This window comes from Malaclemys terrapin, chromosome 13, assembly GCF_027887155.1.
Source record: "Malaclemys terrapin pileata isolate rMalTer1 chromosome 13, rMalTer1.hap1, whole genome shotgun sequence".
Classification (NCBI taxonomy): Eukaryota; Metazoa; Chordata; order Testudines; family Emydidae; genus Malaclemys; species Malaclemys terrapin.
In genome coordinates, this window is record NC_071517.1 from 27,730,648 (window position 1) to 27,746,367 (window position 15,720).

General features: G+C 51.6%; 1 long non-coding RNA gene across 2 annotated transcripts; it reads left to right on the forward strand.

Moving 5' to 3' along the window:
• The first annotated feature begins 1,062 nt into the window (after positions 1–1,062).
• LOC128848371 (uncharacterized) lies at positions 1,063–12,373 on the forward strand. 2 transcript variants are annotated; one of them, XR_008447012.1, is made up of 3 exons: positions 1,063–1,121; positions 10,501–10,623; positions 11,871–12,373. It is a non-coding gene; the product is annotated as an uncharacterized LOC128848371 (long non-coding RNA). The 2 variants fall into 2 exon arrangements; XR_008447011.1 differs by lacking the exon at positions 1,063–1,121 and adding an exon at positions 1,269–1,877.
• The last annotated feature ends 3,347 nt before the right edge of the window (positions 12,374–15,720 follow it).

Sequence of the window (15,720 nt, forward strand, 5' to 3'; positions counted from 1 at the left end):
ACTTTGCAGCATCACAGGATTCTGGGTCATGTTTAAGAGTTCAGGGTCCTTGCAGCAGATGACTAACACCCTTCTGGAGGAAGAAATAACACAGACAGGGATTCAGGTGGACTTCTGAGCTGGCTGGAGAATGGGAGTGGGGAGTATAGGAGGAAATCCCCAAACCCCCTTTGTCAAATAGTAATGTAGCTAGGTTTGACCCTTTATTTCTAGTTTTTAGTCAACAAATATATGCAGCCGTATGCTCAGTATTACATCACACAACTGAGGGCAAGCGAGGGCTGGGGAATCAAGTTCACAATTTATATTGGCTACTAACCATCTCCAGAAAGGTCAGTAGTAAACAGTTCACGGAGCACATTTGTAACATTTGAACAATTCACTAAGCAGCACACTCAGCTCTGACACACACACACACACACACACACACACACGGTGATAATTTACATCTATCCCAGCTGCTCCCAAACTGACATACTCACACTGTCCAGGAGGGACATATGACCTCTCTTGCGGCTTCCCTTTGCTTCCACAACAGAATTGAATTATTGTGCAGGAAAGCAAAAAAATCTGCATGGGACATGAATTCTGCACATGTGCAGCAGTGCAGAATTCCCCCAGAAGTAGGGTTTGTACCCATTTGTGGTCTCTTTTCTTATATTCAGATAATAAGATCTCTGGGCAGGAACCATCTCTTTGTTCTGTGTTTGTACAATGAGGTCCAGTCAACGGGGCTCACAAATACTAAGTATATAATTACAAAGTGTAGGCAAACCCCACGTGAGCTGGGTTCTATTCCACGCTGTACGTCCTCAACAGATTTGACAAGTTTCAATGGGTCACGCCTCCACAGGAAGCAGCAGTCAGCTGTGGAAGCGACTGTTGCACAATGCACGACACGTGATTACGCCAGCAGCCAAGCCCCTTGATGACTCATTGGTACGTGATTACGTCAGCAGCCAAGCCCCTTGATGACTCATTGGTACGTGATTACGTCAGCAGCCAAGCCCCTTGATGACTCGTTGGCACGCGCAGGTCAGGTTAGTTACTAGTGTGTCTCCCACAGAGAAACTTCATCTCGCTCAGTTGTGCTTCCCAGGGCCCTTGTTGCAGGCCGCGAGGTAAGTATGGGGATGCCGGAGAACACCCCAGGGAGAAACAAGAGGTTTAGCTAGGGAAGGGCTGGAGAGTGCGTGTTGGGGGGTGGGTCGGGCTGAAGGGAGGCGCGGGGGAGAAATAGGCTGGAAGCGGGGGAGGGGCAGACAGCGTCTGAGGGAAGCCCGGGCGCGGGGCTCCCAGCTCCCCAGGCTGACTACAGCTGTTCTGAGCACGCTGGGGGAGCCCCCACCTCTGGAGCCGGCGCGGGGAGACGGCTGCGTGGCGCTCCCCGCAGAGCCCAGCTTCCGCGCTGAGAGGGGCGCGCGGGGTGCGAGCCTGGAACACGTAGGGGCTGAGTGGGGCCGCGCCTAGGAACCTGGCCCTCTGCCGGGGACACGTGACCGCCTCCTTTCCCGCACGTCACCCATCCATCCCCCTTTTCGTAGATCAGCCTCACGCCGTCACCCACTCACCCGGCTTCTTTTGAGCAGGCGCAGTAGCAGGGCTACGCGCTCTACCGCCCCCGCTGTAGCCCAGGGAGTGGGAGGCTACTTCCGCCCCGCGGAAACGTCACTTCCACCTCCGTGCATTGCCCTAGTCAGGCTAGGGCTGCCAGCTGAGGCAGCCGGCGCAGCTTCTACTCCCGCCCTAATAGGTCACTTCCGCCCTTCTTCTGGGCCGGAGGCCGGGCCTAGGGCTGCCCGTGCGCTCAGAGTTGTCGCCGCGTGGCCCCTCCGCAGCGTGTGGGGTGAAGGGAACCGGGTCCTTCTGGCTCGGCGGTAAGTCACACCCCCGAGCCCGGGGGCTGGTTCCCCGCTTAGCGCCTCCCTCCGGCCGCGGGGTGTGGGTGTGTAAATAGCAGTGTGGAGCGTTGGCTCGGGACTGAGGGGTATCCGCAGAGCTGGGTGGGTGCTGGGTAGCCCAGGCTGGAATAGCAGAGGAGCTGTGAGTTGGGATTGAGGAGCGTTGGCAGTGCTGGGTGGGTTAGCCCAGGACTGGAATAGCAAGGTGAGGGGTGGCTGTGTGTCAGGACCGAAGGACAGAAGCAGAGATGGAGATCCGGAAGTGCAACTGTGTGATGAAATCCCTCCTTTAACACGAAATCTCAATACAAGTGTGTATGTGGAGATGCTCTTAGCAACTCTGCAAATTGTATATTTGTAGGCTGGTCCACAGTGACCCCCCCACTTCGAACTAAGATAGTTCAACTTCAGCTACGTGAATAACGTAGCTGAAGTTGCATATCTTAGTTTGAACTTACCGTGGGTCCACACGCAGCAGGCAGGCTCCCTCGTCGACTCCGCGTATTCCTCTCACCGAGCAGGAGTACTGGCGTCGACAGCGAGCACTTCCGGAATCGATCCCAGAAGATAGATTGCTTACCTCCGGGTCCGGCGGTAAGCAATCTAAGTATAGACGTACCCTGTATAACATTCTGCTCACAGAGTTGAAACAACCTTCAGCTAGGAAGTTGTGTAAAGTTCTGATTGCATTAACTCCTTTGTTCTGTTATATTCGTATTGTTCATGCTGCCTTAAGTGACTGTAACTATATGCTCTTGTTTAAATGAACAACATGGTTAAAACTGTATGAAAGTTATACTTGGTGAATTTCTTCACAAAAATGTCATTTTGTTGTTGTTTGTTTTTAGAAACTGTTATCAACATTTGTAAAGTAGTTTTGCTGCAACAATTCATAGACCTTAAGGTCCGAAGAGACCATTACAATTGTGTAAGCTGACCTCTTGCATAACCAGTCCAAAGAACCTCACCCAGTAACATCTGTATGAAGCCCAAAACTTCTTTTTGAGCTATAGCATATCTTTTTGAAAGATATCCAGTCTTCAAATGATGGAGGATCCACCACATCCATAGGTGACTAATTACCCTTAGTGTTAAAAATATGCACCTTATTTCCAATCTGAATTTACCTAGTTTCAATTTTCTAGTCAGGGGATCAATCTCATTCTACCTTTTTCTGCCTCATTAAAGAGCCATCTGCTATAAGAAATCTAACTCTTAAGTAGATATTTGTAGACTATGATCAGGTCATCTCTTAAGCTTCTCTTGGAAGGTTGAGACTCTGTGAAGAAGTCCTTGTAAAATAGATTGAGAAACTAGCTTCATTTGTTTAGTCCGCCAGCTGCAGCTTCCCCCTTCTAATCTGTATAGGAAGTTAGTTTGTTAATGCCAATTAAGTCCTGTATTTAAAGAATTACATTTAAGATAACAGTAGAAATCAGCTTCTCAACTTACAGCTAGGTAGGTTACCATCCAGATAATGTGATTTTTCTTTTTTAATATTAACTTTGTGTAATCTCTGGTTATCACTTTGATCACTTTAAAATTTAATTTCTCTGACTGCTTCTTCCCTGTGTGTATTGTGAAAGTCACTGATTGTTGGGGTAAACAATAAAGATTGTAGTACTTTGAGAAATTCTCAGATCTATATTTCCTTAGCTAAGCAACAGAATTTCTCAAATTCATGACAGTTATTTAAAATGTAGTGAATCATTTTGTTTCAACACCTTGATACTTCTTTTCTGTTATTCTTGACTTAATCCTAAGTAATGCACCAAAACTGATTTAGAAAAGAACTCTAGTTGCACCACTAAGGCTTCATCTACACTACGCAACTTTTAGCGACACAGCTGTGTCATTACATCCATGTCGCTAAAAGTCAGGCAGTGTAGTCGCTGTTTGTTGGCTCTTCTGCTGACAAAATACTTCCACCCCCAACGAGTGTCGTAGCTTTGTCGGCAAATTTTTTTTGTCTTTTGAAGGGGGTGTCATTTAGCACCTGTGAACAACAAAAGTTTTGTCATTCAGTTGTCAACGTAGACCTAGCTACACTTTGTCTACGCTGCCAGTTGAATGACAAAACTTTTGTTCACAGGTGCTTAACCTCCCCCCACCTCTCCCCAAGTTTTGCTGCAGCAAGTGGCAGGGTAAATGGCTAGTTGTCAGCAGGAGCGCTCTCCTGTCGACAACGCAAACCCTGCTCATAAGGTGTGGAAGTATTTTGTCGGCAAAAGTGCCTGCAAACAGTGTTTACGCTGCCCAACTTTTAGCAGCACGACCGTGTCGCTAAAAGCTGTGTAGTGTAGACAAAGCCTAAGTAATAGCAACCGCAGTACAATTACATTTAATGGCCAAGCGCGAAGAAAAGTAGAAAGGTTATACTGGGGGTATCTTTAAAACTAACATACATGTCTTTACTCTTACTTTGTTGCCTCCTTCTCTACACACACACACAACACTGTTCTTATATCAATCTGTTGTCTTGCTATACTTCTGGTATGTGACCTGTCTGGGGAAGGGACTGTCTTTGTTTTTCTTTTTTGTAGGGTACCCAGCACAATGGGGATTTGATCATAGATTGGGGCATTAAGTGCTACTGCAATAGAAATAATAAAAACCACCATGGTGACAAACTTTAGAAAGGGGAAATGTTTTAATGAAGAAACAACAAAAAGAGCCTAAAATCACAAAAAGGACATTAAAATCGTTAGATTTAGCATGGAGGTTGCTTAGGGATACAGCAAGAGTCTCGGAAGATGTGCATACCTCTGAACAAGAAGCAAGAAGTACATGGTTATAGCTAAATGGCAAGGATTCAGAGGTAATTTGGGACAAACAGAAATGCTTCCGAATATGGAAATCCAAATCAAGTATAGCTAATGGAAAGGAGTATAAACTTTAGGAGGCAATACATCAGAAGGAAACTAACTTGGGTTAGGATGAAATTTAGAGAGCAAAGAGCTAAAGGTATAATAACAAGAGATTCTTTAAATCTTTCAGAAACAGGAAGGCTGCAAAAGAATCAGTGGGCCCCTTGGAGTAAAGGGAGCAATTAAGGAAGATACAGACATTGGTGATAAGCAAAATGATTTCTTGGCATTGGTCTTTGCCAATGAGGACATTTAGGAGATACTTACTTACTTTCTGGTAATCAGGCTGAGGTACTATCAGAGATTGAATTGTCAGAAGAAGAGAGGTAATAAGTCACCAGGCCCAGATGGTACATTCAAGCTTTCTGAAGGAGTCTAAGAATGAAGGTGCTGAGCTGTTAGCAAAAATATGCAACATCATATTAAAAACAGCTACAGGATTGGAGGATAGAAAATGTTATATCTATATTTTAAAAAATGTTCTAAGTACAAGTTGGGGAGCCTTACTTCTGTAACATAAATTGGTTGATAATTAAAATCGTAAAACACCTGTTGACCGTGATCTGTTACGGGGAAAAACAGCAGGTTTTTTGCAAAGGAATAGGAGGCCTAACTTATCGGTTAAAATCTTAAACCATGTCAGCAAACCATGGATAAAGGAGACCTGGATAGGCATAATTTATTTGGAATTTCAAAAATCCTGTGACAGTCCTTCAAAAGAGAATACTAAGAAACGGGCTAGGAGAAAGAAAGCAGAGTAGGAATGAATGGCTGTGATGAACTGGGACTGTTCTTACTGTGGTCTGTGAATGCTGACAGGGGAGTGTGGCTGGGATAGTCTGCCCGAAGGCGAATACCTGAGCATGTAACATGAGAACCCAGGAAGGGGTTGGAGGCCAGGTGACACCTTGGCCCGGGAAACTGAACAAAGGCTGTGGGAGGGGTCGCTGAAGGCAGAGTCTGGGAAGCTGGGTGGTGAGATGGTGGGGAGGCAGAGATTGCTCTGACCTCCCAAGGGGGGCTGGGATGCCCTGGGACCCCAAGATGGACCTAACTGAGGGGGTCCCTGTTGTCTGTGCCTGCAAGACCTGTCCTGGACTGTATTCCTGTCATCCAAATAAACCTTCTGCTTTACTGGCTGGCTTAGAGTCATGGTGAATCGCAGAAGGCCGGGGGTGCAGGGCCCTGAGTCCCCCAATACTCCGTGACAACTGGTGGCAGCGGCGGGATCTACTGCACCCCGTGGACGGCGCTTCCTGCAGTAAGTGACTGGGGAGCAGTAAAACGAAGGGGGATTGACGGGGACCAGGCTTGCTGAAGAGTGAGAGAGAGACGGTTATTACCCCTGGGAGTGTGTGACCAGCGAGAAGGACTTTTGCAGTAACAGGGTCCCCCCGGGGGATCGCAGCGAGTGGTCCTAGGGGCGGAAGAGTCTGCAGCTCGACCCTGGCAGAGAGGTGGTGACCTCGAGAAGGGCTGGCACACTAGGGGTCCCCCTGGGAACTGTGGGGAGCTGTGAGCACACAGGCCGGTGAGTGGCCAGCAGGAAGATGTATGCCAAGCGGCTTAAGAGCGACCTGGTGGAGCTGTGCAAGCAGAGGGGGCTGCGCAGTGGGAGGCTCACCAAAGAACCGCTCATTGCCCGGCTGGAGGCGGAAGATCGCACGAATTAACTGATCTCTGTGTCTCAGGGAAGCAGCCTGGCAAATGCAGCGCAGGCACCAGTGTCTGTCCCAGCTAGGAGTGGTCAGCCGGCTGCTGAGGGCTTCCCAAGACCCCTCCTTCCTATGCCTAGGGGAAGGGTGGGGAGGAGCCCAACAAATACCGAGGGCGCCGTGACCCCCCCGGCCAGCAGGGGATCCTCCCGGCGACGTTCGGCATCCGTGGAGCGGAATTGGCTGGAATGGGAGAGAGAGCTAAAACTGAGAGAGCTGGAGGATCGTGAACAACAGAGACAGCATGAAGAGAGACAGCATCAGCATGAACTGGAACTGGCGAGACTGAGGGGCAGCGAACCCCCGGCTGCGGTGAGTGAGGGGGGACCCAGGCCTGCACGGAGCTTTGATAAGTGCATCCTGGCCCCACGCAAGGAGGGGGAGGACATGGATGACTTCCTGGAGGCCTTTGAGACGGCCTGCGAGCTGTACCGGGTTGATCCCGCGGACAGACTCCGGGTCCTTACCCCCTTACTGGACCCCAAAGCCGTGGCATTGTACCGCCAACTGGAAGAGGCAGAGAAAGGGGACTACGAACTATTCAAAAAGGCCCTGCTACATGAGTTTGGGCTGACTCCTGAGATGTACCGGGAAAGGTTCCGGAGTCAGGATAAAACCCCTGAGATCTCATATCTGCAACTAGCCGTCCGCATGGAAGGATACGCCAGCAAGTGGGCTGATGGGGCCCAGACGAAGGAGGACCTGGTCAAACTGCTGGTACTGGAGCAACTGTATGAGCGGTGCCCATCCGACCTAAGGCTGTGGTTGGTGGACAGAAAGCCAGAGAACCCGCGATCTGCAGGCCGGCTGGCCGATGAGTTTGTAAAGAGCCGGTCAGGAGATAAAAGGGAGGAGTCCCAAAGGAACAGTCCCACCACCACGCAGAGAGAGAGTCACCATGGGACCTCCCCGTGGGAAAATACAGAAAAACCCCATCAGAGGGGAACATCCGGCGTCAGGACCATCCGACCCACTCAAGGGGGACATGGGCTGCTACCACTGTGGCCAAAAAGGCCACATACGGGCCCAGTGCCCCAGGCTCAGGGACAGGCTGAGCAGACCGAACCCACAGAGGGTTGACTGGCATTCCCAGGGAAGGGGGGCTGGCAGAGTACCACCTGCTAAGGAGGGAGGAGAGCGCCAGGCCAGCTCCTCTAGGGGGCTGGATGCTCCAGACTCAGGGTTTTTGGTTTATACGGTAGGCGCGGGGCTGTCCCTCCGGAGAGAGTACCTTGTTCTCCTGGAGGTGGATGGGAGGAAGGTCAATGGATACTGGGATATGGGCGCAGAGGTGACGCTGGCCCGGCCCGAGGTGGTGGCCCCAGATCAGGTGGTGCCCAACACCTACCTGACCCTGACGGGGGTGGGCGGAACACCAGTCAAAGTGCCCGTGGCAAGGGTACACCTGAAGTGGGGGGCCAAGGAGGGCCCCAAGGATGTGGGGGTACACCCGTATTTGCCCACTGAGGTATTGATGGGGGGGGGGGGGACCTGGAGAACTGGCCAAGCAACCCCCAAAGGGCACTGGTTGTGACCCGCAGTCAGAGCCTGCGAGGGGCACTGCGCCCTGGCCTTGGGGGGGGGGGGGGGGGGTGTGTGCCTTGCCTGAGGCGCAGGACCCTAACCTGGTGGGGAGGGAACGCCCAGGGACACGGCTCAGGGAGGCTGCAGCTTCAGACCCAGCGGGCGAGAAAGAGCAGGTGGCCATCCCTGTCCCAGCTGCTGAGTTCCAGGCCGAGTTGCAGAGAGATCCCTCCTTGTGGAAGATTAGGGACCTGGCCGACCTCAATGCGGTACAGACCATGGGACGAGGTGGCCAGAAAAGGTTCCTGTGGGAGAAGGGGTTCCTGTACCGAGAATGGGCTCCCCCAGGGAAAATGGAGTCAGGGGGGATCAGGAGGCAGCTGGTGGTACCCCAGAAGTATCGCCGCCAGCTGCTGGGCCGGGCCCATGACATTCCTCTCTCAGGGCACCAGGGAACCTGGCGTACCCAGCAGAGGCTGCTACGGAGCTTTTACTGGCCTGGAGTCTTTGTTACTGTCCGACAGTACTGCGGATCCTGTGACCCCTGTCAGAGGGGGAGGAAGGCCTGGGACAAGGGGAAAACAGCTTTAGGACCCTTGCCCAGCATAAAGGATCCTTTCCGGAGGGTGGCCAAGGTTAAAAAGGCGGCTCTAAACCAAGAGAGCCCAAAGCACAGACCTCCAGACTGGAGCGCTGGGGGAAGACCACAACCCAGTTGGAACCCCAGAGGTATGGGGGTGGGAAAAGGGCACAGGCCGCATAAACCTTCCCACATGCGAACTGCGAGTGCCATCGAGCACCCCTGACCTAAGGGGGGGCGTGAAACTGGAGGGGCCTGGTGTAATTCTCACCAAGGAATGGGAGGGATGCGGGGGCATCCATGGGAACGGGGGTAGGTTCGAACTTCCCCGGGTCACTGGCTAAAGTGACCCTGCTCAGTTCGGTCTCGAAGGGGGGAGATGTGACTAACTGGGACTGTTCTTACTGTGGTCTGTGAATGCTGACAGGGGAGTGTGGCTGGGATAGTCTGCCCGAAGGCGAATACCTGAGCGTGTAACATGAGAACCCAGGAAGGGGTTGGAGGCCAGGTGACACCTTGGCCTGGGAAACTGAACAAAGGCTGTGGGAGGGGTCGCTGAAGGCAGAGTCTGGGAAGCTGGGTGGTGAGATGGTGGGGAGGCAGAGATTGCTCTGACCTCCCAAGGGGGGCTGGGATGCCCTGGGACCCCAAGATGGACCTAATTGAGGGGGTCCCTGTTGTCTGTGCCTGCAAGACCTGTCCTGGACTGTATTCCTGTCATCCAAATAAACCTTCTGCTTTACTGGCTGGCTGAGAGTCATGGTGAATCGCAGGAGGCCGGGGGTGCAGGGCCCTGAGTCCCCCAATACTCCGTGACAATGGCTAATTTTCCTCATGGCAAAAGGATAACAATGGGGTTCTGTATAGATCCTCTGTTTAATAGATTTATTAATGATCTGGAAAGAAGGTTTAGTAGTGAGGTTGCAAAACTTGCACAAGATACAGTTATTTGGGTTCCTCAAGTCCGGAGAGGATGGTGAGGAATTTCAGAGATCTAAAGTTGAGTGAATGGGCACCATAACCAGATTAAATTCTGAGTTGACAAATGCAAAATAATGCACATTGGAAGGGGTAATTGTAAAGCCTCTTGGCTCCTAAAATAAATGTAACAAGTTAGGAACTTCAATGTGGCCAGTTCAATGATGACCTTTGCTCAATATGCCACTGCTGTTTGAAAAGCAAACATAATGTTAATATGCATGAGGAATGGGGTGGAGAATAAAACAAAAAAAAGTAATTATGTAAATAAGTGGTTCATTCTCTTATTGAATATTGTCTGTAGTAGTGATCACTCTAAGAGGGGATACTGCAGAATGCGAGGTGTTTAGAGAAGGGGGGTGAGAATGATCAGGGGGGCCTTGAAAATCCTTCATATAAGGAGAAATTTATAAGTTAACATAACGTGGTAATGTTCACATTAGAGATGCGATGAATAATAGAAGAAGTGATAAGGGGGATACCAAATAACATATGGGAAAGGAAGTTTGGGTGCTCCTGTTCAGTCTTTCTCATAATACAAGAACAAGGAAATATTCAATGACCATAAAAAACAGCGGATTTAAAACTGGTCAAAGGAAATACATATTCATATGTAACCCTTCTGCCCATCAGAGTTGGCAGCAACAAGGGCTGGATTCAGTATCTGGGGGTTCCTTTTCAATAACACAAGGCAAAACTGGCTCGAGCCCCCACCCACTGACCTGGGACAATTACATACTACTCCCCTGGGTGCCTCTAGGAGGCAATACTTCCCCTCTTGCAAGCACAGAGTCTGAGTGTAGCAAAAACCTTTTAATAAAGGAGGGAAACAATGCGGCATTATGTTGGGGAAACACTACAACCAGGATTCATAACAAAATCCATGAGCAAAGACCCACCCCCAAGGAAGTTTGACAGTGTCCTTTTCCCCTCAGGGTCTTAAGTCCAGCAACCCAAAAGTCACCCAACCTGCAGTTTCTGTCCTTGGTCAGTGCAGCCCCAGCGTTCAGAAGTTCATCTGCAGCGTTCACCTCCTAGCCTGCGTGGAAGGGGAGAAGGTATGGGGGCACCTACATGCTCTGCTGCTTGGGTTGACTGCCAGTTGCCATGCCTCTCCGCTAGCCGTTCACCAATATGTCTTTAGCCCCATCCCCCAGTGATTTCAGCTGCTAGTAGGGGAGCCTCTGTGCTGGTGCATTCAAAACCACTAGCCTAAAGTAGGTCTAATGCTTAGACCTAGGTATCCTTGATTTCAGCTCTGCAGTACGTAACAAGATTCCTAAAGGAGTCAAAATTAGCTCTGTTATTATACGGGGGGGGAGGGGTGGCAAAGTGGTGTTTATGGCCCTCAGAAGGAGGCCTGCACAGTACCTGTCCCCATTCTCTCTTAATTCACTGGGCTTTGGAACCCATGTCCCTTGCCTACTGAGTGCTTCTAGCTGAGGGCAGGTCCCTCAGGCATAAAATGCCAAGTATAGTTCTACTGTCCTTGGTTCACATAACCAGGATAACAACCCTTTATTACTCCTGCCCCAATAACAAAGAGACTGGGGATCCCACAACAGCCAAAGTGACCATTTGGGTGGGCAGGCAGTCCATCATGCTAGGCAGGGTGGGTGTGCCCATACAAACGAGATCAGCCCTGAAGTCCTTTTCCACAGCTCACCACCAGATGTCAGGGTAGAACTCATTCTGACTCTGCTTACATATACAAAACTGATTAAGCCTGTGGAACTCACTACTCCAAGATTCTGCTGAGGTCAAGAAATTATTAGTATTCAAAAAAGGGATTGGACATTTATATGAAGAATGAGAACAGCCAGAGCTATAATAGTGAAGGACTAAAAAATGACAGGGCTACAACCAGCAATACAGCTATGTACCTACACACACCACACATTCCCCAACACCCCTGTGCTCCCCTGCCAAGATTAGAAACTCATAAGAAATCATCATGAATACTCAGCCTGAGATGCTGAAAGAGTTTACAAAGGTGGTTAGTGTTTGTTTCTGTAAAGTGAGGTACAGAGATAAAAGTGACTTGTTCAAGGTCACACACTGAGTATGGAAGAAAGAAAATCACATGCCCTGTTTCCTTAGTCCTTGCTTTGACCCCCTAGATCCCACTCCCCTCCTGGAGCTGGGGACAGAACCCAAGAGTCCTGATTCCTAGCCCCTGCTGTCCTAAGCACCTGACCCTCCCCCCCACCCATAGAATGGGTGTGTGTGTTGCTGAGTGGATTACTGTCTCTCCTCTCATCTGTGTAATTGTGGGGTAATTTGCATTGTAATTTTTTCTTAACAGTGTGTATTATCTCTGAGGTAAAGCCTGTGTGCAAAGGTTCCTGATCACCTTGATTCCTCCAGGAAGATAGTTCCTCAGTCATGGGCCCCCTACTGACAAAGGTGTCTCCATCTCTCCCTGGCTTTGCTCTGGGGCCTGTGCACTCTCCGTGGGACATTTCCATCATGGATGCGGGGGCAGGCCCTGGAGAGCTTTGAAGATCAGGGCACTGACCTTGGAAGAGGATGTGGAGTTCAATGGAGGAATGGAGCAGCCAGGCTGAGGGACTCTTTTACCAGGGCTGGGCTGCTGTGTTTGGCTTAGCTGGAGTTTTTCCAGGGGTTTCTTGTTCGCTCCCAGGTGCAGGGCAATGGATACAGCTCCTCCAAATGCCTGGATCTCTCCTAAGAAGAAGCGCCTCTCCTCACTTGGAATCACCCCTCCCCTATGGCTTGCTGGGTGAAACTTTTGGGTATGGAGTGAATGTGGAGCAAGAGGCACATTAAACAGCTGCTTAAGCCGTAGACCGTGCATGGCCTAGGAGGGTTATTCAGAGTGAGAGCTGAGGCCTTGTCTACCCTGGGTTTTCAACCATTGGGAGTAGCTGCCAAAGCGCAAACTCTCTGTGTAGACAGGATAAGCCACTGTTTGCACTGATGGAGCTTAACCCTGCTTGAAACTAGGGTAAATTGCACTGACTTAAATCACAGTTTATGGGAGCTTTGCCTGCCCTCTCTTGGAGGTTTGGGTCACCACAACTAATCCAGTATAGAAAAGGCCTCCCTCTCCTTTGGTTACAAAGTGTCCTTCCGGCAAGAAAGGCCCACGAGTGACTCTCACAAACTGTGCACTGGCTCACAGCCCAGAGTGGGATGTGCACAACATAACCGGCCCCACGCCAGACTTTCCGCCTGCCTTAGAACCAACTGCTTCTGCTCCACCTCACAGATCTAATGGTCTTTCTGTGCTCCCCTTGTCAGCACTGATGTGCAAAGCACAGAGAACTCTCTCTGTTCCTCCCCCTACCTACAGAGTGACTCCTACCCCTCTCTGGGGTATGTCACACCTGCAAAGATCAGTCCCTGCAGAGGGATTAGTTAGAGTCTCCACAAGTGAGTGTGTGGGACGGGGGGGAAGAGGGTGCTGTTAGGAAACAGAATCCACATGAGGGGATGCATGCAATGCTGCCACCACAGCCAGGCAGCCAGCAACTACAGCAGGGGTGGGCAAACAACGGGCCATGGGCCGGACCCAGCCCATGAAGGCTTTGGATCCGGCCCGAGGGATTGCCACCCTGTGGTGCCACAGACTGGGGGGGGGGGGCAGGGGGCTCTGCCCTCGCCTGCAGGCACCACCCCCCACAGCTCCCCTTGGCTGGGAACGGGGAACCGTGGCCAATGGGAGGTTTGGGGGAGGTACCCGCAGGCAAGGGCAGTGCGCGGAGCCCTCCTTCCCCCCCCCCCCCACAGGGGCTGCAGGGACATGGTGCCAGCCGCTTCCAGGAGCGGTGAGGTGCAGGGCCAAAGCAGGCTGACTGAGCCCCGCTGCGTGCCGCTGCCATCCCGGAGCCGCTCCAGGTAAGCAGTGCTGGGCCGGAGCCCACACCCCAAGCCCCTCCTGAACCTCGCACCCCAACCCCCTGCCCTGAGCTCCGTGCCACACCCCTCCTGCACCCCGACCTGAGCCCCCAACCCCCTGCCCTGAGCCCTCTGCGGCAGCCCCCACCCCTCCTGCACCCAACCCCCCTGCTCTGAGCCCTCTGCAGCAGCCCCCACCCCTCCTGCACCCAACCCCCCTGCCCTGAGCCCCCTCCCACAGTCCCCTGCCCTGAACCCCCTCCCACACTCTGCACCCCCTCCTGCACCCCAACCCCCTTCCCTGAGCCCCCTCGTACACCCTGCACCCCTCCTCTACCCCAACCTCTTGCCCTGAGCCCCTTCCTGCACACCACACCCCGCATTCCCTCACACACCCCAACCCCCTGCCCTAGCCCTACATTCATGGCCCTGCATGCAATTTCCTCACCCAGATGTGGCCCTCAGGCCAAAAAGTTTGCCCACCTCTGGACTAGAGTGTTTATAGCCCAAAGAGAAGATCTGCTCAGACCTCCTCAGGTCCCTTCCAACCCTGATATTCTATGATTCTATCCTTTAATCCCACCCCACTACCACCACCCAAGGAGCCTGTGAATGTATGAAGAGGAGTCTGATGTCTCCTAGTCAGCCAGTTTAAGAATGATGTGCCAGATTCCCCTCTCACTCACCCTGGTGTAAATCTGGAGGAATCCCATAGAAGTAAAAAAAGTTACACCAGCAGAATTAGGCCCGATGTGTATGTTGTACAAGTAAATAATTTAAAATTTTCTTTTAGTGCAGTGACTCAGTAGGTCCCTGGCTTAGCTGCTTCCTAGGGCTCTTTCCTGTTGTGGAGATGGTTTTCCATGGCAGGGCCAGGTGCCTTCTGGAAACCCAGATGATATCTGATGCTGGGTGAACATGATACACTAAGTAATGCTCAGCAGAGGGTTTCACTCAGTCATGGGGTGGAACAATTATATTTCCATATTACTAATCTCCTAGCTCTGGTGGTGTCTCCTCATTCTTCGGTTTCTGCCCTGAGCTACTGCTGCAGGAACCAAAGTAGGTTGAAAACTTAATGGAAGCAATTGAAAAAAAGTGTTGACAATATTATTAACCAGCCCTGTTCTTAATGCAAGGCCTTGTGGTTAAGGCATTGGGCTGGGTTTAACTACTGACGCTGTCACACACTCCCTGTTTGATCCTGGGCAAGTTGCTGATCCTCTCCAGACTTCAGTTCCCCAGGTGATAACAATCCTTTGTGTGTCTGTCTTGTCTATTTAGATAGTACCTGCCTTGAAAAATTTACAATCTCTTGCCTAGCACCATGGGGCCCCAATCTCAGCTGGTTCCTCTAATATAAATAATAGCCTGGGGAGTCAAGAGAGCAAGAAAAGAGCACAGTGGGTAAGAGGGGAAGAGACTCACCCTTCACCTTTGCAATCCAGTTCAGCCGTGGAGTCCCTGCTCCTGCAATGGCGGGATGGGGGTGGTTTGGATTAGATCCCTCGATAGCAAAAGTTACCCAGTGGAATGGGGGGTTCTGGGGCTCAGGAAAGGAGGGTGGTTGCCTGTGGAGTGGAGAATTCTCCAACTCCAAGCATGGGGTGTGTTATGGTGGGATGCTAGATCCAGGTGATGAGGCAAGCTGCTTTGTGTGGTACAGCGCTCTAGACCCCAGGTAGGTTTCTAGGTCCTGGGAAATTTGCTGTCAGGTTGAGGATCTGGAAATTTAGGGGTTAATTTCCCCTCCTGTATGCAAGGCTCTGTGCCAAATCCATTGCTGCAATGCCAGTAGCACTAGGACCAACTGGGGAGCAGCAAACGGACTCCCTCGTGGCTCTAGGGCTGGCGCGGCAGAAGGGGGACACTTTCCCTTCTTGCTCTAGGGCTGAGAGTCAGGCAGGGGGTTGGGAGAGGGATCCCCCTTTCGCTCTGGGGATGGAAGGTGAGGCGGGACACTGGAGGGGAAGTGGGGCGGGGGGAGCCTCGCCCGCGCTTCCTGCATTTGTAGCATCCCAGGCCAACAGGTGCCACCCAAGGGGGGCAGGACAGAGCGGAAGGCGCTGCGCTGGTTTACGAGGTCTAAGTCTGACGTGAGAGCCGGAAGGGGAGTAACGCCGCCGTGCCCGGATTCTGGGGTTGTGGCCACGGCTCCTAGCCAGCCAGAGAGATTTCCCAGCCAGGCTCTGCATGGACTAACTTCAGTGGGGGCGGGCTGAGTCCTGGGGTGTGTGATTTAGCAGCCCCTCCCCAGCTCCTTCCCAGCATTCATCTGTCATGAGCTCGCACAT